We start from the raw sequence: 25,096 nt of genomic DNA, 5'->3' as shown, positions 1-25,096 counted from the left end.
AGGCCCATATGTCTTCAGATGTCTCTATTTCTTTACTTAAGCCAGATCTACACTACAGACCTATATCAGAATAACTACATCACTCAGCGGTGTGAAAAATCCATACCCCTGAGTAACAGTTATACTGACCTAACCCCACGTGTAGACAGCGCTACAGTGGCTCTCTCGTCAGCACAGTAGCATCTTCACTAAAGCGCTACAGTGGCACAGCTGTACCAGTACATGAAGACAAGCCCTTAGATTTATGTTCTAGGGCACCCTTGACGTAATTTCAAAATGCATCATAAGTGCAGCACTTGGGGAAAATCCACTACAAATCCCCCTCGAACAATTACAGTCTTCGCCAGTCTCCATTTTCAAATGCCCGGGGGAAAGCAGTACTTATTTCAGAGTAGCTTAATCAATTTGCAGCATCTCTCTAGATCATCATTCTATCCGCGTGACCTAGAAAGACAGAAATTGGGTTTATGCCCATTTTAGCTTCATTGAAATAACAGGAATGTCAGGTCTGCTCTTCCCCATTTGTACTTGGGGTCTCCACAAGTGACTCACATATGGATTGAGAGCTCTCCCAGCACTGAACTGAAGAGGTATTAAATCCTTTAAGAGAGCTGTTTTGCCCCACAGAGTGTTTGAGTTAAATAAGTGATAAACAAAACCATTACATTTTAAACCCTAATCTTTTCACTAAAAAGTCACTCCCCCCTCTCAGTTGCTCAGGTATCACTTACTTGGTACTTGTAATCTCAATTATCCTAATATTCACGACTCATCCAGATATTCTTCCAGGGTAGACAAGACCTATATGTCTTACATGAAAACCCAGGGAGAGGGGGAAAAAAAAACCCAGGAGGCCTTTTTTATAAATCATAAAGCAGAGAGAGAGAGCACAAACCCACACTTTGTGTTTGCCAGTCACCTTAAAGCCTCTACAGATTTTGGCAGGGTGGGGCAAGAGTTAAATACAGTAGATATCTTAAATCCTAACTCTCAGTCCAGAAATTACCCTGGCCACAAGCCTCTCTCCTGTTTCTAGGGCTAATACACTTTTTTTCAGTGTGTGAGATAAACTTCTGCACACTGGAAATAGGGAATAAAAACCCTTAAGGAATAACCCATCTTTTAAATACTCAGAGGGACTGACCCTTCAAGCAACCATTAAAACACCAACTGCTCACCCCTCTCTGCCTGTGGCAGCTAAATTGCCATTTCCTCCAAATTGCAACAAGTCAGAATGCTGCTCTACAACATGTAAGTCACTTTCATTCAGGATGTTAGGAGGGGAAGATAATGGGGTATCTCAGATGTGGCCTAGTGAAGAGCAGTGCCGACTGACGCATTCCCAAAGGAATGCGTCCAGTCCCCCTGGGCTGGACAGGCAGTGGCTGTACCAATCAGTTGAAGGGCTCATCTTCTATATACAAAGTTTCACTGGCTTAACTCAAGGTGCAAGTATTTTAAACTGATACAGTTAAAGGGCTGCAAAAGGTATGTGGACACTATCAGTTTAAACTAGGCTTATTTCTGTTTAGCTTAAGTCTATTCTTAACTGATGGAAACTAAACTGAAATAAGCCCCATTTTAAGCCAAAATAAGAGTGTCAATAAACTAGAGCAAATGTGTGTAGAGAAAGCCTAAGGTGCTATAAGATCGAGGCAGTGAGGTAGGACAGAGAGAGGATCTTCAGAGAACAGAGAAAAGGGATATACTAAACTATAGTATTGTATAGTCCCACTGAATACCTGCTCCTGCCCAGGGTAGGCAGGATCTGCCCATTCTAATAGAGCGGGGTGGTCAAACTGGGTCGCGAGCCACATGTGGCTCTTTTACCATTAGGGTTTAGCTCACGAAGTCCCCCACGGACCCCATTCTCCACCTACCAGACTGGGGGGGGAAGCTCAAGACCTCTGCCTTGCAGCAGGGTGGTGCGGTAGAGGCTTCTGCCCAGCGGGGAGGGGGTGTCGTCTCAGGGCTTCGGCCCTGTAGGACGCACTTGCCAGGGCTCAGGGCTTCAGCAGGAGTGGGGCTGAAGCTCCAACCCCCAGCTCCCGGCAGATTTGTCCCGGTTCTCGAACTTCTGAAGATTGTCGTATGTGGCTTGGAGGGCCAGTAAGTTTGGCCACCCCGTAATAGACAATGCGATTAAAGTGTTAGTTTCAAAGATTACGATGGCCCCAAGGGAGTGCTATGGTTGTGTGTGCGTGGTTTTTGGTTTTTTTTCTAAATACTTCATTTGAAAAGTTTTGACCACATAGCTCCCTTTCAACAACTGAACCCCACTGATGGGCACACCAGTGTGTCATGGAAAATAACCCCCTCCAAGGATCGGTTTGGAAAAAACATGGTGGGCAGCAAGATAGCTTTGCTAAAATAACCAGAAATGAAACAGATAATAAGGCTAGCAATTAAAATGTCATCATTAGGCTTCTGAATCAACATCCTCTTAAGAGGAACAGAGGCAGTTCACACCTTGCCAAGCTATTGTTTCAGGTTGTGATTCTGCAGACTCAGCAAGACAGCTGCACAACAGGTCAGGGCCAGAATGTTTTCTTTGCTACAAAGAAAAAAGAGCTAAGAACTGAATCAGTTTGTAAATGAAAGTTTAAATTCTGTATAAACAAATGAGGCCATCGGAAGCACTTGCCGAGCACACCAAGTCCCTTTTCCCACTGGAAGAATGTGCCCATAAAGAGAGACATGTAAAGGGTAAGAAACATCTATGCATTCCTTGTTGTTCCTCTAAGGTGTATGCAGAAAGCTGCTACCCCCTAAAAAGAAGCAGCCGTTTTTCCTGCTTGTTTTTAACACTAGAAACATATGGTCTGTTCTACCCTGTTTCTGCTGGAGGACTCTACGGCTGTCTGGAGAGCTAGTGGCAGGTGACATCACAAGATGCTGAAATCGAAGCTATAGGGGGAGGAAGGTATTTTTGTCAGACCATTTAAAGCTCTATTTTTCCTTTTGCTTTTTGTTACAGCAAACGCAAAACATTGGCCAATCTGTTGGGAGCTGAATCTTTAACAACAGTATTTTCCCTCCACCTTCACAGGAGGGCTGAAGGCCCTCTTGGAGGACTCGAGAAGAAAAACAGGGAAGGCAAAACTTGACATGCCTGACATTGCTAAGATTAAAAATAATCATAATAATCTGTCAGGTTTCATTTATACATCATGAAGCAGCAAAAAAGCCACGAAACAATTTCCACACTCTTTGCAAGTCACTTTTAAGTAGCACCAGACTGTTCAGTATGCCAGCCTTCATGACGGATCAGGAGCTAAACTCCCTTCTGAGGATCATTCAGCTGGAAGGCTAAAGCGAACCTGCAAGGGAAACAAAATACGGGTTTGTGCCCTTGTCAGGGTTCCTTCCCCACTCTGAACTCTAGGGTACAGATGTGGGGACCCGCATGAAAGACCCCCTAAGCTTATTCTTACCAGCTTAGATTAAAAGCTTCCCCAAGGTACAAACGTTTCCTTGTCCTTGAACAGTATGCTGCCACCACCAAGCATTTTAAACAAAGAACAGGGAAACAGACCACTTGGAGATGTCTTTCCCCAAAATATCCCCCCAAACCCTACACACCCCTTTTCTGGGGAGGCTTGAGAATAATATCCTAACCAATTTGTTACAAAATCATCAAAGACCCAAACCCCTGGATCTTGGAACAATGGAAAAATCAGTCAGGTTCCTAAAATAAGGATTTTATTTTAAAAAAAAAAAGGAAGGTAAAAATCATCTCTGTAATATCAGGATGGAAAATACTTTACAGGGTATTCAGATTCAAAAACACAGAGGATCCCCCTCTGGGCAAAACCTTAAAGTTACAGAAAACAGGAATAAACCTCCCTCTTAACACAGGGAAAAGTCACATAAAACAAAAGAAACTAATCCGCCTTGCCTGGTTTACCTATACTGGTTGCAATATTGGAGACTTGGATTAGGATGGGTTGGAGAAGATGGATTTCTATCTGGCCTCTCTCAGTCCCAAGAGAGAACAACCACTGTAAACAAAGAGCACAAACAAAAGCCCTCCCCCCCCCAAGATTTGAAAGTATCTTGTCCCCTTATTGGTCCTTTGGGTCAGGTGCCAGCCAGATTAGCTGAGCTTCTTAACCCTTTACAGGTAACAGGATGTTGCCTCTGGCCAGGAGGGATTTTATAGCACTGTATACAGAAAGATGGTTACCCTTCCCTTTATATTTATGACAGCCCTTTTTTGCTACTGATGTATTTGAGAAATAAAACTCAGGCGCTTCATGTTTGTTTTTGTTTGTTAAGCAGGGAGCATTCCGCTTGATTTTTCATTAGCAATTCAGGTCTTGGCTAATGTGGCAAAACTAGGATTACAAGTCAGTATCATAAGCACCAAGGAAACAAAATGTAAGCCATTGAGATAGAGAATCTGAATAAAAATCACTTCCTAAATCTTGTTTGGTTTAAAATTCATTTAAATCAATACCTGACAAACCCACAGAATTAAAACTCTGTTACAGATTTAGCATCCCAGGCCCTTCCATTAAGGACTGAGAATGCTTCCAGTGTACATCTCTGGGCCCTAACAAGATCTCCAGCACAGCAGAGAGCAAAAGGCTCAAGATTCCTGATACTGCTCAACAAGCAGAATCCTCCCACACTTCCTCCAACAAAAAGAACAGGACACAGACCCAATTTTGAGTTTCTTTTACAGGTCTCTTTTCAGGAATGTGTACCTTGTAAAGCTCTTTGGAACCCTTGAAGATCAAAGGCACTAAAGACATTAAATATATTTTACCAAGGATAAAACTAAAACATGTTCTGCAGACTGGGGAGTATGCTGGGAAGCGAGGAAAAGAATAAATAACTGACAGCTGAACTGGACATCACCCTGGCTGTGTCGCACACTCCCTTTCTCTCACCCATTGAGAGTACCTGCTCACAAACCAACACTTGTTACCACCAGATACTGGGCAAGACAGCAAAAGGGTGTGACTACAGTTTGCATGTGCAGTGGAAATGGTTAGAAATCCAGTTAGCTCTAATGAAAGGTCAGTTATATTTCTGAGCTACTCTACTGTATTTTCCTGGGCACAGGCTGTATGTATTTAGCATTATCCTCCAGGAGCAGAGCCACACCATGCTGAAAGAGCCAAATCTACACTGGCACCCTCTTCCCAAAAAGAATTTGCCACTCACACTCTGCCGCCAGCTTCCAGCTGTAGAAATATTGCTGCTGCCAGGGTGGCAAGCTTCTTTGGTGCAGGGCTGGAGAGACCCGCTGGCAGAGCAGGACAAAAGCAGTACTTACAAACGAAACACAAAACAAAAAAAAAGGGCTGCCTGCATAGAAAAATAACGACATTCACCTTGGCAAATCCATCTGAGTCAGACAGATGATGCTTCCCATCCCTGATCTACAGCCTGCATTTCTCTGCAGGAAGATCTTGGGTTCCAGTCACCGCTGAGCCACTCATTCTATCAAGTGACCTTGGGCAAGTCACTTGACCTTCCATGTGCCTCAGTTAACGCAGCTGGAAAACTAAATGAGCAGTAGAAACCTCACTGAAAACCAGATGCTGCATCCAAGGCAACATTCCCAGGGAAATAAATTACAAGCACGAAACAAACAGCATGCTGCTGTTAGGGTTCACCTGCTCCTCAGCTAGAAAATCAGATTAGTTTTTCCCACCCAACTCCACAATGAGAGAGATCAGGAAAAACTGCAAATAAATTCCCAAAGAAAACAAAGGCTGATTCTCCCCCAGCATCCCTCAAAGGGTTACACCGTGGGAGGAGCACTCAGAAGGACCTTGTGCCTCCAGGTGGGCTGCTTTGATCATGCACTGTTTGTCTTCAGCACTGGCAATGCCAGAGCAGAGTTAGCAGGAGATGGTGAACTTGAACATTTAAAACAAGCCTGCTTAAAAAAAATTAAAAATTAAACAGCAAATTAGGCTGCAGCTCTTTAATCAACACTTAAAACTAAAACCTTAAACAGAAACCAAATCCCAGCCTTGATACTGCTAAACGAGAGCACACAAGGAAAGCTCAGACACGCGTTATACTTTGCACCGTATTTGTTTCTTCAGACATTTTTCTAAGAATAACATGGAGACCCAGAGCACAACGCACACTAGGCTGTAGCATTAATCATTGAGAAATTAATATCCCCACAATTACTTGCTGTCTTGCCCTGCACTGACAGTGAGGCGGATTCAGAACACAAAGGGCAGGCTTCAGTATACTCTGGGTGTTATAGTGGATATAATTAACTCACTTAAAATGAACAGCAGAACCCAAATCTTAATTCTTCTATCCCTTACAAGTCTCTGCTCTAGAACAGCTCCAAAGCTAGAATGGCAGGGGTGCTGAAGGCCAGAACTGAGACACGTTGGCAAAGAAATGTGCACATCTCACAGTGGGCCCAATCAAATGCTCCACAAATTCAGTGGAAAGTCTCTCCTTGATTTCAGTGGCAAATGGATATGGCCCAATACCTGGATCTAATCTCTAGTCTAAATTTTCATAAACCCCAAATAACAATCGTCCATAGCACTATAACTAATGTAGTCTAATAGTCTGTCCAGCAGTAATCTATGATGGGCTTGTTACATTGTTTTGTGGTTTAACATATTATTGACTGAAATAAGATAAATATTCCTATTTTAGATAAACTCCAAATGCAGCAATTCTGCAAAGCATTAGAAAATTCATCACTGCATATACAAAGTGCTTCTCTTCCTATTTTCTTCTGCTGGAATGTACAGTTTAATAGAAGAAAAGGAGTACTTGTGGCACCTTAGAGACTAACCAATTTATTTGAGCATGAGCTTTCGTGAGCTACAGCTCACTTCATCAGATGCAGATCAGATACAGTTTAATAGGTTACTGTTTACTGCAATAAAATGTATCCCATGAAACAAGCAGGAAGGACAAGGCCGAGTTCATGCCGCAGTTGGCTTGTTTACACTTGAAATGCTGCAGCCACACCACTGTCGTCCTTCACTGTAAAGTGTAGACACTACCTACACTGACAGGAGAGGTCTCCCATTTGCACAGGAATTCTTCCATCTACCTAGCACTGTCTACACCGGGGATTAGATCGGTTTAACTACGTCGCTCAGGGGTGTGGATTTTTCCATTTTCTCTCTCTGCAGATATTCTGATCTTAGCACTAGGGAAGTTGTGCTTGCTTGCTATAAATGTGACGTGGCTGTTGTTACTGAAGACTTGTGAGAAATATCCTCTAAGTCAGATGTTTGATTTTTCAGATTCCATGGTCATTTCTAGCAAGGCTACATGGTCTTGCAGTTAAAACAGAACCCTGGGAGACAGGAGACGTGGGTTCTTTTCCCAACTCTGCCACAGGCTGAGACACCATGGGCAAGTCACTTAGCTGATCTGTACCTCAATTTCCCCAACTGCAAAATGACAACACTAACTCAGTGATGGTGTGAGGTTTAGCTAATATTTGCAAAGGGCCTGGAGATACTCAACCAAAGCTTATGAAAGACAAAATTTTCATCTAGAAGGTGGACTCCTGGCAGTGGAAGACCTTAGATTTTGGATAGCATGGTAAGCTAGGCACAGCTTCAGGACACCTTCCTTGGGCTAACAGATGCGGGTGGGGCATAATCACTGAGGCAATGTTCCAGAGAAAGACAATATATAAACACTCACTAAGGATGGTTCAATGATGAGGGCACCAGCCTAGGACTTGGGAAACCAGGGTTCAATTCCCTGCCCCACTTCTTTTGTGACCTTGGGCCTCTCTGTGGCTCAGTTTTCCATCTGTAAAATGGGATAACAGCCCTGCCCTACTTCACAGGGGTTTGCAGGCAAGCATTAAAGATCGTGAGGTGCTCAGATACAATGGTAAGTACCCAAGGGCTTGGCTACACTTGCGAGTTACAGTGCAATAAAGGAGCCCCAGGTGCACTAGCTCACTACCCATCCACACTGACAAAGGCATGGAGAGCGCTGACTCTGCGGCTACAGTGCTGCTCGTACTCCACCTTGGTGAGTGGAATAACGTTTGCTGCGCCCCTGCTGGAGCACCGCAGCACCAGTGTGAACGAGGTGTTGCTTTACTGCGCTCTGATCAGCCTCCGCAAACATCCCATAATCCCCTTAAGTCAAGTGACCACCCTTGTCATTGTTTGGAATCGGCTACAGGAATGCGGAAATGCCCTTTGAAAGCTCCGTTTCTGACAGCCAGCTGCTTATCTGCTCCGAGACAAAGCAACCATTAGTGTGGAATGCTGTGTGTGTGTGAGGGGGGGTGGGGAGGACGAGGGGAGTCTGCTGCTGTCTTAACTTACAAGACAGCAGGCTGACATGCTCTCAGCTCCCCAAAAAAACACTCTCTCCCCCCACATACACACAACACACTCCCTGTCACACTCCACCCCACCCCCATTTGGGAAGCACATCGCAGTCACTTGCATGCTGGGATAGCTGCCCATAATGCACCGCTCCCAATGCTGCTGCAAGTACTGCAAATGTGGCCACGCCAGTGCACTTGAAGCGGTCAGTGTAGACAGACTGCAGCGCTTTCTCTACTGCGCTCTACCAAGGCTGGTTTAACTCAAAGAGCTCTACATCTGCAAGCGTAGCCATGCTCTAAGATAGAGAAACTGAATCCCAATTAAGCGGACCCTGCAGCCTTGGAGGAGGTTGCTTGCTTCTCACCAGATGCTGCATTGTTTTTATGGAGTTGTCTACCAGGAGGATAAAGATGGGGGGGAAAGGGTGAACCAGAAACTGAAAGCCACGTGGCACCCACTCAGGAAGATCAACTTAATGAGTTGTGGGCCATGAGATAGTGCTAAGTGAAAAGATGACACATAGACCCTGCTAAAGATATCTCCACAGAAGGGAGCTTATAGAATCATAGAAATGTAAGGCTGGAAGGGACCTCAAGAGTCATCTAGTCCAGTCCCCTGTGTTGAGGCAGGACCAAGTAATCTAGACCATCCTTGACAGGTTTGTCCAACCTGTTCTTAGAAACCTTCAAATAATGGTGATTCCACAACCTCCTTTGGAAGCTTATTCCAGAACTCAACTATCCTTATAGCTAGAAAGGTTTCCCTAATATCTAACCTAGACCTCCCCTGCTGCAGATTAAGCCCTTTATTTCTTGTTTTACCTTCAGTGGACATGGAAAATATATTGAACACTGTCCTCTTTAAAACAGACTTTAACATGTCACACTGTCTGGAGTGGCTCACGACTGTGAGTGCCTACCTGAGGGCAGATTGTCAGTAACAGGGCAGACACCCCAAGCTGATGGTATGTTCTATAATTAGATTTCACCAAGCCAATAACAAACGTGGACTCCTGGATCACTATAACAGTCTTACCATGGAGTCACAGACAGTACCCTGAGACTCTCCAGTTTATCCTGCCACCCAGACAAACTGGACTTAGTGATAAATGGTCACTTACCACCCCCCGACACACACAAAAAAAAAAACCACCACACACTCAGGTGGCTTCCAGTCACTTACCCCCCAAATCAGTTGGTACCCTAGATCTTATGCCAAAGACAATGTTTGTAGCCAATCCTGTAATAAACTATCCACAGGTTTATTCACTAGGAAAAAGAAATAAGACAGTTATTTACCAATTAAAGCAAGCAAACATATACACACAAATAAGTTATCATCTAAATCCTAAGAGCGACAGAGTTGTAGTGATCTGTCAGTTCAAAGTGTCTCTCAGGGCAGCCGCAGGAGGCAGCCCCTGAGGATCTCTGGTTTCAGTTTAGTGTCTTTGGCCAAACAGCCAAAAAGATGAGGTTTCTTGTCATGGATTTTTATTCCTTTCCCCCCAGAATTCAAGATGGACAAGTTCATGTGCACATCTCCTCTTCATGCGGGTATGGGGGGAAGCAATCAACAAGGTCTTTTGTCCTCTGATGTTCCACAATGGTTTGTCTGGTGTCTATGGGCCTTCTTTTGCTGGGCAGGAGGTAATACCTCCCGTGTTTCACACTGAGTAATGTCTCTCTCTTGAATGTGGGGGTTGATAGTTAAGTGTTTGCTCTGTAACTATTACCTTATAACAGGGAATGTAGCTATTATAAGTGAGATTAATGCACACAGCAACGTACAAGCATTTCATAGACTCTAAATACATTCTTATAAGACTAATATCTATTTTGAGCAAAATGAACACACAGGTAACCTGGTCTGGTCTCCAACTGTGACACCATCAGCTCTTAGCTAATGCCCAAAGGACTTAGGCAAGAGCTGGCATCTGGTCTGCCAGTGTTGTAACATATTTGAAGACTGATTGCTATGGGGTCCCCCTTCAGTCTTCTTTTCTCAAGGCTAATCATCTCCAATTTTTTTTTTTAACCTTTCCTCATAGGTCAGGTTTTCTAAACCTTATATCCTCCTTTTTGTTGCTCTCCTCTGGATTCTCTCCAATTTATCCACATCTTTCCTGAAGTGTGGCAACCAGAATTGGACACAGTACTCCAGCTGAGGCCTCACCAGTGCCAAGAAGAGCAGTACAATTGCCTCTCGTGTCTTCCATTCAGCCAGCATAGTATTAGCTTTTTTCACAACTGCCTCATATTGTTGACTCACATTCGATTTGTGAACCACTCTAACCCCCAGATCCTTTTCAGCAGTACTACCACCTGGACAGTTATTCCCCATTTTGTAGCTGTGAATTTGATTTTTCCTTCCTAAGTGAAGAACTTTGCACTTGCTGTACTGCTGGCTTGTGTGCTGCAAACACTACTTACTGCTCACAGGATGTAATTAGATCTTCCTGCATTCACGAGGTATGGAACACAACAGATGGTGCAGGCTTATTCTTAAATGCAGAGGCACTGGAATGACCAATACTTCTAGCAGCTCCTTGCCAGAACAGGGATTTAGTTCCTTTTAACAGTTTGGTGCTAGCAGTCACATTGTATTTTGCGCCTCACTAAGCCCCCTCAAAATTTAGCTCAGGATTAACACATGGACACACTGGGAAGATCCCAGATCACACATGGGGTAACTCATTCTGATACCCTGAAAAATGTTAGGGGTGCCTATCGCTAAGTCTACTCTGCCAGCTTGTGGTGTGCCTTACCCCTGCACATTTCTGGGTGCTAGACATATCACTACACATGTGTTCATACACACCAGGAGCACACATAGGCACTGTTGCATAACACAGAAGCTAACAGAACTCCCCAGCTAAGCTGATATGTGTTTGGGGAGATGGCTCTAAGGGGGCAGTAGCGAGAGCACCAAACTTTCACCTCTGGAAGCCGGAACCCAGTTTTGCTCACAAGTGCTTGGGAAGTGCTCAGTGTAGCCACTAGGGAAGGTTCGGTTACATCACAAAACAAGGCTCTAGTTCCATTCTGGAGGAGACACTTTCTTGTTCACATGTTAGAATTTCACATGTACGTGTATGGGAAGTACTAGGCCCTTTGCCTTCCCCTCATGCCCCTCTTCTCTGCCAGTTCACCACCCCCAACTCAGTGTTCTTCTCATCCCCACCAATTCACTACTCATCCTTCTGTGGTTAGGAAGGAAAGAGGTTATGACGCTCCCCTCTGGTGTTATCTGGGCCAGTGATCTGCTAGGTCACTCCAATCCTTGACTCTGGGAGCCAGCCTTACCCTGCTCTGCTGTGAGAACCCCCACTCCCAGGCTGTTCACGCACAGCCTCTGGCATGTAAGCTGCTCCCAGCTACTTGCAAACGAATGACACTAGCCAATATCTCCGGTTCCAGACACAACCCTAGGGATCTCTGTCTTACAGTGTCCAGTTATGCCCACTGGATGTTGCAAGCTTATATGAGTTCATCAATTTAACAAAGAAATTGATATGTACCAGGCTTGTTATCCCAAAGGGAGTCTCTGACATGCTGCAATCCAAATGCACTGCTCCAGGTAGAATAAACAAATAGATTTTAAGTGATTATAAGTCAAAGCATAAGTCAGACTTAGTCAAATGAAATAAAAGCAAAACGCATTCTAAGCTGACCTTATCACTTTCAATGTCCTTACAAACTTAGATGCTTCTCACCACAGGCTGGCTGGTTGCTCTTCAGAAAGGATCTCCTCTTTCATCGGCATTTCAGTCACTTGGCGTGGGGTCTGTAGATGTAGGTGGAAGAGAGATGGAGAGCATAGCAAATATCTCTTCTTTTTCATCATGTCCTTTCTTCTCTCTTGGCTTTGCTCCCCACCCCTTCAGAGTCAGGTGAGCATTACCTCATCGCAGTTCCAAACTGACCAAAGGAAGGGGGTGCCTCCCTTGAGAGTCTAACAGATTCTTCTGTTGCTGCCTAGGCCAGCGGCTATTGTTCCTGTGAGGCTGGGCTTGGTTTGTCCCATCCATGCCCTGTTGATGTGTGAACTGCCCCTCTGCTTCTGGAGAGTTTTTGTCTGGGCTTGCTTTAAGCCATGAGGATACATTTTTCAGCCTCATAAAGGTTATAATTTCATGTATATAGTTAACATTACTATAACACTATAACAACAATGCTCAGTACATCATGAGCCTTCCAAAGACCCCTGACGGAACAAACTTTGCATTGGATACCACACTATCATTTTACAAAGATGAACATGGGCGTGCTGGGTGTTCCCCCAAGGTACAGAGTGTCACAGAGGGCTCTTGGCCTTTGCATGAATCAGTCTTTCAGGGAGAGGACAACTTATTGGTTAGGCCACTTCCTTCTCCCTGCTCCTAACTGCGCTGTCTCCCTTACCAGGCAGGGCTAGAGCAGCAGGTCACCTCTACAGGTGAGACAAAAAGCCACTGAGGCCTCAAGACCCTACCCAGACCTCCAGGCAGCCCTTCGGCAGATGCCAAGAAGGGACACAACCTGAACATGGTTGGCCTGATTCTGTACAGTGATACATCAAACAGGAGAAAAGAAAGTGCAGGATGAGCTGAAAAACGTGTGATCCCCACAAACACATACTTAACATAAAGCCACGCCTTCATTTGGCATAACTGGGGCTCAATAAGCAGGCCACTGAAGAGATGTAAGTCAGGACTTCAAGGTTCACTGACAGATCTGGGATAGGGAGCTCATGCAGCACTTACCTGCACTAGACTAGGCCAAGTCTGCTACAGCAACAAATAACGTTCACCCAAAGATCTCAAAGTACCTTACAAGGGAAGGCAAGTATTATTCCCATTTTACTGTGGGGAAACAGAGGAGGGATGGATGTATCAATTGATGATTACGTGTTCTGTTCATTCCCTCTGAAGCACCTGGGACTGGTCACTGTCGGAAGACAAGATACTGGGCTAGACAGACCTTTGGTTTGACCCAGTATGGCTGTTTTATGTTCTTAAGGAAGGTTAAGTGACTTACCTAAGATCATACAATGAGCAGGTGGGAGAGTCAGGACTAAACTCAGCTCTCCCAACCTCCAGTCCCATGCCTGTACCACTAGACCATATTACTTCCCCTTTATCTGTGTGACACTTCCACAGGCACCAAAATTCACAAGAAAAATATTTTCTGATTGCAAAAGGATGCAGACTTTTGATTATAACCTCTTTTGAATCCCACCCAAGTCAGGGATATCCTACAGCAAGCCCCACAAGACGTTGGACTAACATCACCTTCCAACTGCAGCATTTCAAAGACCCCAGCAGGTAATCTGGAGTGACTGAATCACAGAGAGACACAGCTTCGCCTCTATCCCTGTCCCCTTCTCCCCTCCAAAATGACACTGATCAAAATTATTACACAGGTCCACCAGTGCACATTTCTCTAGTGTAGACAGGCCTATTGTGAAGGCAAACCTGTGAAAATGTTCCCTAGTGCTGTTTGAAATAGTAGTACATTAAAATGCACTAGGGAACATTACAGAGAAATTACACATGACAGCATATACTGTACAAAAAGAAAGCCCACCCAAAAACCCTGATTTTGGACATCTACATTAAAAACTCAAAAATTGTTAAAAATAAACCCTGAAAAATGAAATTAAAAAACCCTGAAAAACAGAAGCCCTACTTATGAGGGATGCTTTATAGGAAGCTAGGCTAGGCGCACTTGAGACAGATCCTTGGGAATACAATAGTTTGAGCTCTACTCTTGCACTGATTCATTTGTCAATAATTTGACAAAATAGGGAACTTGGTGGAGTCTGCTAAGGCCCTCTCCAATAGGGATGCCAACTGCCGCCACCAAGGAAGAAATCAGGAGTACTAATCCCCTACCTCTAATTAAGTTAGTAATAAGGACCTTCATCACAAGAGATCCTGTAGGAGAGAAACATATTATCCATTTCTTAGTCAAGGTTGAATAAAGCTTTCCTACACAGAGAAATGCAGCTTCCTGGTGGGTGTTAGACAAAGTTACCCATTCTAGTTCTGCCTCCCCTCACCTGACAAAGGGAGCATTTATAAGGGTTTACCTGAGTACAAGGACTACCGCCTATCTGGAGTGGAAGAAACACCTGCCGGCCAAATCAGGAGGACTTGGAGAGAGATTTCCCCAAGCCTAAAATTTGGGTGATTCCAATTCCCCCTCCTCTCCTTTTTGTAAGTGTAAATTAAAACATCACTGTTTCGGAAGGGTAAATGTATTATTGGCGACCAAGTTTCTAAGTCTAAAGCTTTCAAGAGTAGCCACTCCTTCATGAGACTGATACCAAGTGCCATGGCTGTGAAACGCTTCCAGGGAAACCTCTCTTCCTGCCTTTTCAATGAGAGCACCCCTTTAGCCAGATTAGAACTGAACTCCTATCAGTCTAATCCATTTTACAGTGTCTCTTACCAACCTGCATGAATTCGTGTAGCCTGAAACAACTGCTAAAGGATTTCGACTTATGTCAATCATACTTTGAAGCAAAGTGTTTCAAAGGAATCTTTCAACTTCCAAAGGACAAATGTATTCAGATGGCATCTCCAAAGAGGAAATGAAAAAAAAATCTAGTGAAATATTTTCCCTTTACACTCTGCCTCCCTTTCCCATCCACCCTACATTAAAAAGTAACATTTAGGATTAGCCTCAAAATCCCATACACCAATAAATTCAGAGTCAAGGAATCCTACTCCATCCTTAACTTACACCATCATAATCAATGGCACCACACAGATGTGGGAAAAAAAATCTGTTCTTTCCTGCTCCTTTTGAGATGGATGAAAATGGAATCTACAGTTTAGAGAATACTTCTCTGATTTTTGTTAGAAGAACAGGCAGGCAGCTCAGGTCCTGCTTTCTCGCACAGTACTGGCAGAGTTTTGCCAGATTTTTGGAGGACCAGGATGGCTGAAAGGTTGCAGCTCTCTCCAACTTCAGGGAGAGTATTTTGAGCCTTCAGAAAGCTTGCTCTTTTAAACTGAGAGCTCCTCTTTATAATCATAAGGCAGCAATAAAGGCACAAACTTTGTTTTAAAGATTAATAACTATATGCAAACCAGGCTATCAGCTGCCAGATATGATCCCATTTGGCTCACTTAAGGATGCAGTTGGAAGTTTCAACTCTGAATTTAGTTTTTGTGAGTTCACAGCTATTAAACAGACTGTGATATATAAAAATGTGTACTGCAAATGTGACAAATGGATGTAGCATCTCATCAAATAATTTATTCTCAAAGTGGTTAATTTACTCCTGTAGTGGAACATTTATAGCGCTTTCTTGAGTAGGAAGGTTTTTAGTTTGGTTGGCTAAACAACATGGCATATCCAAAAACAGAGGGGATTCTTAACAGAAACACTGCACTCTGTGTTCCAAGCTCTGTCCTACTTTTGTTAGTTTAATGGCGATTGGTAACTCCAGTCTTTGAGAAAATATACAATGCCTCAAGATTCTATAAAAAGCAGCAGTTATTTCAAGTCATGGGCTGCAATACTTCAAGAGTCCTGATCAATACAGTTTTGTTCTTGATACAATGTTATCTTAATCTGTCTCTGGTTGTGTCTAATACAAATTAACTTCAAACTGCCCCAGCAACAAGTGACGGGAGACAGCATGATCAGCCTGGCACGTGCCACTTGTCATTGGTAAACAAGCCTCTTCCAGTCAGCAGTGCAGTAAGTTGATGGACTCCCAGAAGAAGCTTAATAGCTCTCCACTATGAGAAGCTGCATCACCCAGCACAAGGTGTTTCAAAGAGAACATAAAAAGAATCCCTGAAGCCCTCTCCCACACACACATTTTTAAAAAAATTACACAGGCTGTTTCTAATTAAGAAAGCCATCGAAAGGATTCACACTAGTTCACACAATCTTCCTAATTGTGAAGTTATATAGAATAGAGGAGGCTCCCAAAATTATCCTTAGCTTAAAATGGGAAAGCATTTTCCTCTATCCCTGTGGTCAAAACTTGCAGGGTTTCTGAGATGCTGAGATGGTACAATGCAATGTTGTGATGCACTGTGGGACTGTCTACAACCCTCACAATTTTGTCTTGCATGGCAGATCAGTGAAAACCTAAGCCTGACAGCAACCCGAGAATTAGAGGGATACAGTCAAGGCTTTAAAAAAGTATTATGATATACATATGGATAGGTGCAACAGTGTTAGAGAAAGATGATCGCTTCAGACTCTGAAAGTGTTCCAAGCAGTGGTACTGTTTGTAACACAGAACTGCAAAAGCACAACGCAAACAATCCCTGGAGGATTTTTTTACCATAATACCAGGGAAACAATATGCCCCTGCTGCAATCCTGCATCTTAGAACAAACAGATGATTGAGAAAGAGAGAAAAGATCACAGGACAGACTGAGAAAATCTTTAACAGCATCCCTTGTCAGTCAAAGGCAGGAAGCACTGTCAAGAATTGCAATTTCAGGCACCAGGAAGCACAGAAGCATCAGGAAAGCATTGAATGACAAGAACCTGAACCTGAAAAATTAAAAGGAAGGAAAGACAAGATAATTGTCTCAGCATTTAAATGTCATGCAGATACTCTGGCAGAATAGCCCTTCAAAATATGGATAATGGCCCATTTTTGGGTCATGCTATTGGGTTAAGAGGAACTATTCCCACCACCCACAGCAGAAGAATGCAACGTGCTGTGTGGCATATTGGCAGACTTCACGACTATACAACTCAGGGCCTCCCAATTTCAAAACAAAAGGATGAGAGCAATTACAGCAGGTCTGTTACTTGTGCAATTATTTTGCAGCCAACCTCAGTCCTGCCCACAACAAAGCAATGAATCCACCCTCCGTGCTAAGCCACAGTTAAGTTTTGCTAAAATCAGTCCACCCAACAATCTTTATTCTGTGAGCAAAATTAAAAATCAATATTTCAATAGTTCTCTACAGGAATTTAAGATTATTCATTTGTCTAACAGATTATACCTTCTCTTCCAGCCATTCTTTTCAGCCATTCCAGCTGCATGGCTTTTGGAGGGAACACAGGGGATTTCTGAGTGATGGTGGTTTAGGTTTAATGCAATTAATATTCAGCTATTCTTCACATCCCATCTGGAGGACTCTACTTCTCACGCAATAACTATTTAGGCCTCAAACCACTTTTTGGGGGGGCGAAAATCTGATCTAATTTATCTGGAGAGTCTGATGCGTAATTAAGTTAGAGAAACAATGAAGGCAGGAAGACTGAGGTCCACCAGCATACACCCCCTCACTAAACTGTTTGTGTGAGATGCATCCACTTAGAGACTGATGGATAATTGTGACTCAGTTTCAGTGGAAAAAGCCCATCTGCCTAGTTCTATTTGAAAACTCACCTTGCAGAGATGACTCCTGAATGATGGCATTTTACAGGACATACACACAGCTCGCACCCTTTCCAAACATATTCATTATATTCTTAATGTTAGTGAGCACATCACAGGCTCAAATCCAGCCAAGACTGGTGACGACCAATGACTGACCATATTTATCCTGGAAGGCTGCCTGTGTGAACAATCCAGTTCCCAGCAGCCAGGTGTACATGTTACAAAAATATCAACACAATGGCATTTCTGACTCTCTCTAACAAAGAAAAAGGACTGAATGAGTCACAAAGACCAAGCTACCTTCTCACACCTAGGCCAGGTTCACACTAGAAGCTTTTGCTGATAAAAAAATCACACCACTATCTGACATTACTATATGACATTTTTATTCTGGCAAAAATCCCTATTGTAGGCACAGTTATACTAGCAACAAAACGTTTTTGCCAGTATAGTTTACTTTGTTCATAAAACTGATGTAAACTATACCAGCAAAAGCACTCTTTTGCCGGTATAGGCTACATCTCCACTAGAAGGGGTTGCCAGTATAGCTACACCAGTAAACCCTTTCCAATATAGATCTAATGTAGATCTAGTTCTAGAAAAGGTGCCTTCAGGTCAGGTTTGGAGCATGGAGGAAGTTTGTCTCATCACTCACTGCCCATGCTACATCTGGCTTGAGGTTAAACACAGGCTTTCAGTCCAAGCCTGTCAGACAGGCATCTTTCACCAGTACAAAAACCACACCTAAAATTCAATAATATCTATAGAGAATGTTTCCCCAAAATGACCTCATAGCACAGCAGCCAAGTGTTTCCATCATCATAATTTTATGTTGAGAGTGCACATGGTGCTCTCTAAACCCTCCACCAGGGGACTCTCTGTACTAGTAATAAAATGATGTATGTATACAGTGCTGTTGTAGCCACTTACCCTTGAATACTCCATCGTAACATGTGTTAACTACTTATGCTAAACAATCTGTTCCACCCTTGTATTTAGCTGCGACACTCCAAGTACCATTCCCAGACCCGAAGAAGTGTAAAGTTTCTCTTACCAACAGAAACTGGTCCAATAAGATATTACCTCACCCACCTTGTCTTTCTTCTAAAGAAAACAATGTCTGGTCCATCATGGCAACTACACTATGTTGGTTCATTTTAATAGCTGAAAAAGGCCTATGCTTTGTTCTGCATTTAAGGGAACGTAACCTATGAAAATCAAGTTGCTTTCTTTCTGGTTTGCACATGATCACAAATTACTTCTGTCAGAAATCAAAGCACAAGAAGAACAATGTAAATATTGTATCAAAAGATAGAAGTTGACACTCTTGCTCTCTGAAAATAAAAGTGCTCAAGGGCCTGATCCTTCAATCAGCTTTATTTTAGTGAGCTTTGCCTGCATAAAAGCTGCTGGGTCAAGCCCTTAATCAACCTTTTGCCTATTAAAAAATGAATTGATACAATAGGTATGTTTCATATAAAATATCATTTCTGCCATGAGGGGGGATGGAAGAGAACTAGATTTAAAGCTTTCCTCTATGATGTCACAGATACAGAGATCATCTTACTACCTAAGAGCTGCAACACAAGGCTTGCTTCCATTACCTTTTCACCACCCTTCCTCACCTTGGGTGCAAGCAGGACATCCTGTCCAAGCCTCCTATGTAGTTAAGTTAGGAGAGATGATTAAAGGTTGTGTGGGGAGGGGATCAGAACAACAGAATCAGCTCAGCCACAAAAACAAAACCACCCAACCAACCACCCAGCCACGTTCAGTCTGGGGAAGCATTGCACCTGCAAGTACATGGTTTGTTTTTTACCCAGCAGTTTAGTATGCCAGTTTAGAAGCTTGAAAATGTAAATTCTGCCACTGCTGCATGTACCCCCCATTCTAATGATTTCATTCTAATCACCATGTTATCAGGCTGCCATTTTGTCCTATTCGCACTTGGCAAACATTACACAACACTAAACTTAAGATGCCTGTTTGTATTTAATAACTAATAGAGTGCCTCACAACCTCAAACTCAAACTTTGTTCAGCCACATCAGACATTATGTTCACAGAACTCTGGAAGTGATGTCAGCAGGGGAGGACAAAACTCTGTTTTGTTCTAGGTCCTACAAAAATCATTTAAAGATTAGATTTTAATAAACTTCTTTAGATCCCAACACACTCTCTTTCAGATTATAGCAATTATCTATATTACAGCCTGTCATAAATATAAAGGGAAGGGTAAACACCTTTAAAATCCCTCCTGGCCAGAGGAAAAACCCTTTCACCTGTAAAGGGTTAAGAAGCTAGGATAACCTAGCTGGCACCTGACCAAAATGACCAATGAGGAGACAAAATACTTTCAAAAGCTGGGGGGAGGGAGAAACAAATAGTCTTGGTCTGTCTGTGTGATGCTTTTGCCAGGGACAGAACAGGAATGGAGTCTTAGAACTTAGTAAGTAATCTAGCTAGATATGTGTTAGATTATGATTTCTTTAAATGGCGGAGGAAATAAGCTGTGCTGAAAGGAATGGATATTCCTGTCTTTTTGTAACCTAAGGTTTTGCCTAGAGGGATTCTCTATGTTTTGAATCTAATTACCCTGTAAGGTATTTGCCATCCTGATTTTACAGAGGTGATTCTTTTTACTTCTATTAAAATTCTTCTTTTCAGAAACTGAATGCTTTTTCATTGTTCTTAAGATCCAAGGGTTTGGGTCTGTGGTCATCTATGCAAATTGGTGAGGATTTTTACCAAACCTTCTCCAGGAAGTGGGGTGTAAGGGTTGGGAGGATTTTTGGGGGAAAGACGTTTCTAAACAACTCTTTCCCAGTAACCGGTTAAATGTTTGGTGGCGGCAGTGGAAGTCCAAGGGCAAAGGGTAAAATAGTTTGTATCTTGGGGAAGTTTTAACCTAAGCTGGTAAAAGTAAGCTTAAGAGGTTTTCATGCAGGTCCCCACATCTGTACCCTAGAGTTCAGAGTGGGGAAGGAACTTTGACATAGCCTATAACTCTAATATAGGCCTTTTAAGAGGGCATTAAGGAACTTCTCCAAAACGGTCCAGTTGCAACCTCTTTGCTACATATATTCCAACCAAATATCTCTGGATCAGAGCACATGCTAAAGGACTGTGTGTATCTTGTGTCTCCTTTCAAAGCCAAACCACCCCCAGACTGGGAAGAGCTGTGCATTAGTCACTGCTTTTAACAGTATTTTCTACATGGAACAACAAAAATCAGTTTTTACATAATAAAGTTCCTCAGTGCTTTTTGCTTTCTAAAGTATCCAGTAAGGATCACCAATAGGTTAGAACAGAAGCTTGAGGAATTTAACAGCAGACACACTCATTCTGTTCTACTTCCCAAACTGATTCAAACTCAGGCCTTCCTTTGAGTTTTCTACTATCAAAGAAAAAAGGCCCTTCACCCCCCATCCCCTTTCAGGCTTCCAACTGTGTGAAGCTGCACTGACATCAGAGGCAATTAATATAGATTTGACATTACCCCCCATTTTAAATACAAATGAGACAACTGCATTTGCCTGTGCCACCCACATTGCAATATGACAGGGTGAAAGAATTAAAAGGTGTGCTCTGGAAATTACCAGTGCCATGGACATGCAGGGTCAGTAACATGGCTGAAAGACCCCCTCCTCAACTTTAAAAAGGAACAGGCACCACTGATTACAACTTCCTCCTCCTGTCTCCCCAATACTCACATCACTACTCTTGTATTTCCAAAATGCACCTGCTAGAATTATGATCTTGCCCATCATTCAGACCATGTCATGCCCATCTTTGAATTCCTTCCCTTTCTTTCCCCCATTATCCACCACATCAGGTTTAAACTCTTGTTCTCACTCTCAAAGTCCTTCAGAACTGTGCTCTGGCCTATAGTCTCTGAACTAGTTTATATGCATGAACTTCACCCACTTCCTTCCTCCATTGATGGCTATCGCAGTACTCCACTCATTTACCACTCCCCAGCCCCTCTCTGGTTTCAAACCCCTCCTAAAGATTCACTTCTTACATGATACCTAAAAGAAATGAAAAAAATAAGTCATTTTAATCCTGTCTCTGTGTCTATAGGGGCCTGCAGTCTTCTCAGTTACAGATTTTTGACTGAAAGACCTTTAGAGCATGATCTTATATAAGGGTAGAGCACATCGCCAGTTGTTTACAAGTTAACAATAACTAATCACCACTTTCTCCCCAAACAGTTATTTCCTACCCCACCTCACTCAGGTTCACTTGAAAAGGGGGAAGGCCTTCTTTGTAAATACATAAAGGTGAGCTCAGAGCAATGCCATGTCAAAGTGGAACTCCAAATATTTTGGCATATTAGGCCCAAAGGATGCCAAAGGGGAATGATCTTGATGTTCGAAGTGTTCACAAAGTGCTTCTGAATAAGTTATGAGTGCCTCAGAATAACTTCTATTATAAAGAAGGGTTTTTTTAAACCTTGTATGAGAGTTACAATAAAGTTTTAAAAGTGCACCAAAGAAAACATTACCACATTTAATCAAGTCTGTCATCTGTTAAAAGTGAACCATTTTTGTCATGACATGGAATGCTACAATTTACAAAGCACTCATGAAAAGTTTAGTGGAATTCTTTGCTAGTGCATGAAAAAAAACTGTACTTATGAAACCACTTTCAAACTCAGTAATAATATAAATCTCTAATCAAAGGCCTCATACCCATGAAACCACACTTACAACATTTTGTACCTACTTTCCTTCATATGAGTCATACCAGGAAATAACTGAAAACTACAATATAAGATATTTGAAAAAAAATCTGGGATATTTGGGAGACAATCCAAGGCACACCTTTTAATATAATTGAAATCCAAAAATCTGGAATTGAGTGTATGGACAGAATGGAAAAAATAGTAGCTGTTTTGCTAAAAATTAAGGACAGCTGTTAGTGTACAGGACAGGAAATCAGGACTTCTGGCACAGCATTTCTGACTATATCACTGCTTCATTCGGTGACCCTGGGCAAGTCACTAAGGCCTGCTCTACACAGACGTTTTGTAACTATTTTGGTTAGGGGTATAATTTTTTTTAAACCAATTTAGGTATCCCAGTACAAGCCCAAGAGTGGATGTAATTCTATACTGGTACAAGCACTCTGATACCGGATCCACACCAGGAAGTTGCCCCACATTCAATCCTTGAGGGGGCTATTTAGGGATCTGGGGAAAAAATTGGGGATTGGTCCTGCTTCAAGCAGGGGGTTGGACTAGATGACCTCCTGAGGTCCCTCCCAACCCTGACCTTCTATGATTCTATACTAGTCCTGTTAAAATGAGACAATGTTCATGCACTGCCAAGGCCTTACACTTGATCTCAGTTTCCACCTATTTATGATTTTCCACTTCTCTAAACCACTTTATGCTGCTCACACTGAAGGAGCTCTACAAGCATAAAGTATTTTTATGGCTGTGTATCACAAGTGGGGTGCGTGGCTGAGAGCCTGACTTTTGCTTTGCCTCACAAGATAGGAGCCTGTAAGACCTGCATAACGTTTCCCCCCGGGTCATGGTTTAGGGATTGGGCTCACAGGGCACGCAGCAGCCCAGTTGATTTTCACCAGTTCCTTACAGGAAAGTAAACAGAGACACAGCGGGGGGGATGCTGCCCCGCAGACACACCCCAACAACATCCTTCAGACAGCTCAACCCGACTAGCGGCTCCTCTCATGCCCCAGGCTCGCCAGCCGCCCCGGCCCCTGCAGTTTGCCCCCGACTTGTGCCCGGGGCAGGGGGCGCAGCTCCAGCCCCAGGGGGACGCGGATCCGGACAGTGCCGGCTCCACAGCGAGCCGCCAGGTGGTGCCGCAACGCGCTGGAGTCCACAGGCCCCCCGGGGCGCCCCCCAGCCCGGCTCTGGCTGCCGAGCGGCGCCCAGAGACCCCCCGCCATGGGCCGGGCCCCGGGCCGCTCGAAGGCTTGCTGCCTCACAGGGGCAGGTTGGTCGCGTCGCGGCGGCCGCTGGGAGTTGTAGTTCTCGACCCATCCCCTCTCCCCGGAGCGCTAGGCCCGGCCGGACTACAGACCCCGGCATGCCCCGCGCGGGGAGCGGAGCTACCCTGTGGGAAGCGCCCAAGTCCCTACTGCCCCAACCCTGTTGAGGGAGCGCGGCGCAGGCACCGAGACGAGGGGGCACTGCCGCCCCGTTGTCGGAACCACCCGGTCCACCTCGCCTCACGCGTCACCTACCGGATAGCAAGGCGGCAGCGCGGGAGGCCCGTTACAGACCAGCGGCGGGAGGTAGTGAGAGAATCCGCTCCGTTCTACTGCCTTGCTATGACTGAGCATGCGCACTGGGAAGCTGTGCATGCGCAGTAACATCCGCTGAAGCTGGGGGCCCTGCTCTGCCCTCACTTGGGATGACAGCGGCGTCCCTGCGGCTAGCAGTGCGGGGCCAATCCGAGGGGAGGAGGGGGGATGGGCGGAGCCTGTGCAGGAGCGGGTCAGACTCAGCCAGCTGGCGGCCGGGGGAGGAGCAAAGGGAGCGCACGGGGTGAAGGTCAGACCAGGCTCTAGGGCCGGGTTAGTCCAGCTGTTGTTTAGGTGCTTGGTGAGACTGAGATCATCTGACGGCCCTTGTCACTCGCTGCGACCCACACACCTGGACAAGCCTGGCCCAGGGGGTTCTGTGGCTGCTAGTCTGTAGGCAGACTCCACTGTCGTTCTTACACAGATGGATAACCCTGAGATAGACAAAAAGAAAAGGAGTACTTGTGGCACCTTAGAGAATCTCCTCCCACCCCACTGTCCTGCTGGTAATAGCTTATCTAAAGTGATCATCAGGTTGGGCCATTTCCAGCACAAATCCAGGTTTTCTCACCCTCCTCCCCCCCACACAAATTCACTCTCCTGCTGGTGATAGCCCATCCAAAGTGACAACTCTTTACACAATGTGCATGATAATCAAGTTGGGCCATTTCCTGCACAAATCCAGGTTCTCTCACCCCCTCACGGCCGCAAGAATTCAAAAGTCATGGGTTGTGCACCAAAAGTTATGAAATTGAAAAATATAGACACACATACACATATTTTTTATTTGCTTTCTTGTGTTGGAGTCGTGGATGGTGCACCAGCATCATACTTCTGCTGTTACCTTTCTCAAAGACAGGTTTCAGAGTAACAGCCGTGTTAGTCTGTATTCACAAAAAGAAAAGGAGTACTTGTGGCACCTTAGAGACTAACCAATTTATTTGAGCATAAGCTTTCGTGAGCTACAGCTCACTTCATCGGATGCATACTGTGGAAAGTGTATTACCAGAAGGAGAGTGGGGTGGGAGGAGGTATTTTTTCATGCATTGTGAGTATATAAAAAGATCTTCTACACTTTCCACAGTATGCATCCGATGAAGTGAGCTGTAGCTCACGAAAGCTTATGCTCAAATAAATTGGTTAGTCTCTAAGGTGCCACAAGTACTCCTT

General features: G+C 44.0%; 1 protein-coding gene across 5 annotated transcripts in view; it reads right to left on the bottom strand.

Annotated features, from left to right (window-relative positions):
* CDIP1 (cell death inducing p53 target 1) overlaps positions 1–24,006 on the bottom strand; it is a 35,379-nt gene extending 11,373 nt beyond the window's left edge. Inside the window, exons 1-3 of one of the 5 annotated variants that reach the window (XM_048866818.2) lie at positions 23,867–23,994; positions 11,974–12,086; positions 9,486–9,571 (exon numbers count right to left, since the gene is read on the bottom strand). The gene's annotated coding sequence lies outside the window, so the exon portion shown is untranslated. Of the gene's footprint in view, positions 1–9,485; positions 9,572–11,973; positions 12,087–23,250; positions 23,589–23,866 lie in introns of those variants that run through there. The other 4 variants (XM_048866821.2, XM_048866823.2, XM_048866819.2 and 1 more) reach the window with 4 other exon arrangements.
* Between the last annotated feature and the right edge of the window lie 1,090 nt (positions 24,007–25,096).

The sequence above is a fragment of the Caretta caretta genome, chromosome 10 (genome assembly GCF_965140235.1).
Source record: "Caretta caretta isolate rCarCar2 chromosome 10, rCarCar1.hap1, whole genome shotgun sequence".
NCBI classification, from domain to species: Eukaryota; Metazoa; Chordata; order Testudines; family Cheloniidae; genus Caretta; species Caretta caretta.
This window is presented reverse-complemented; position numbering and strand designations above follow the sequence as displayed.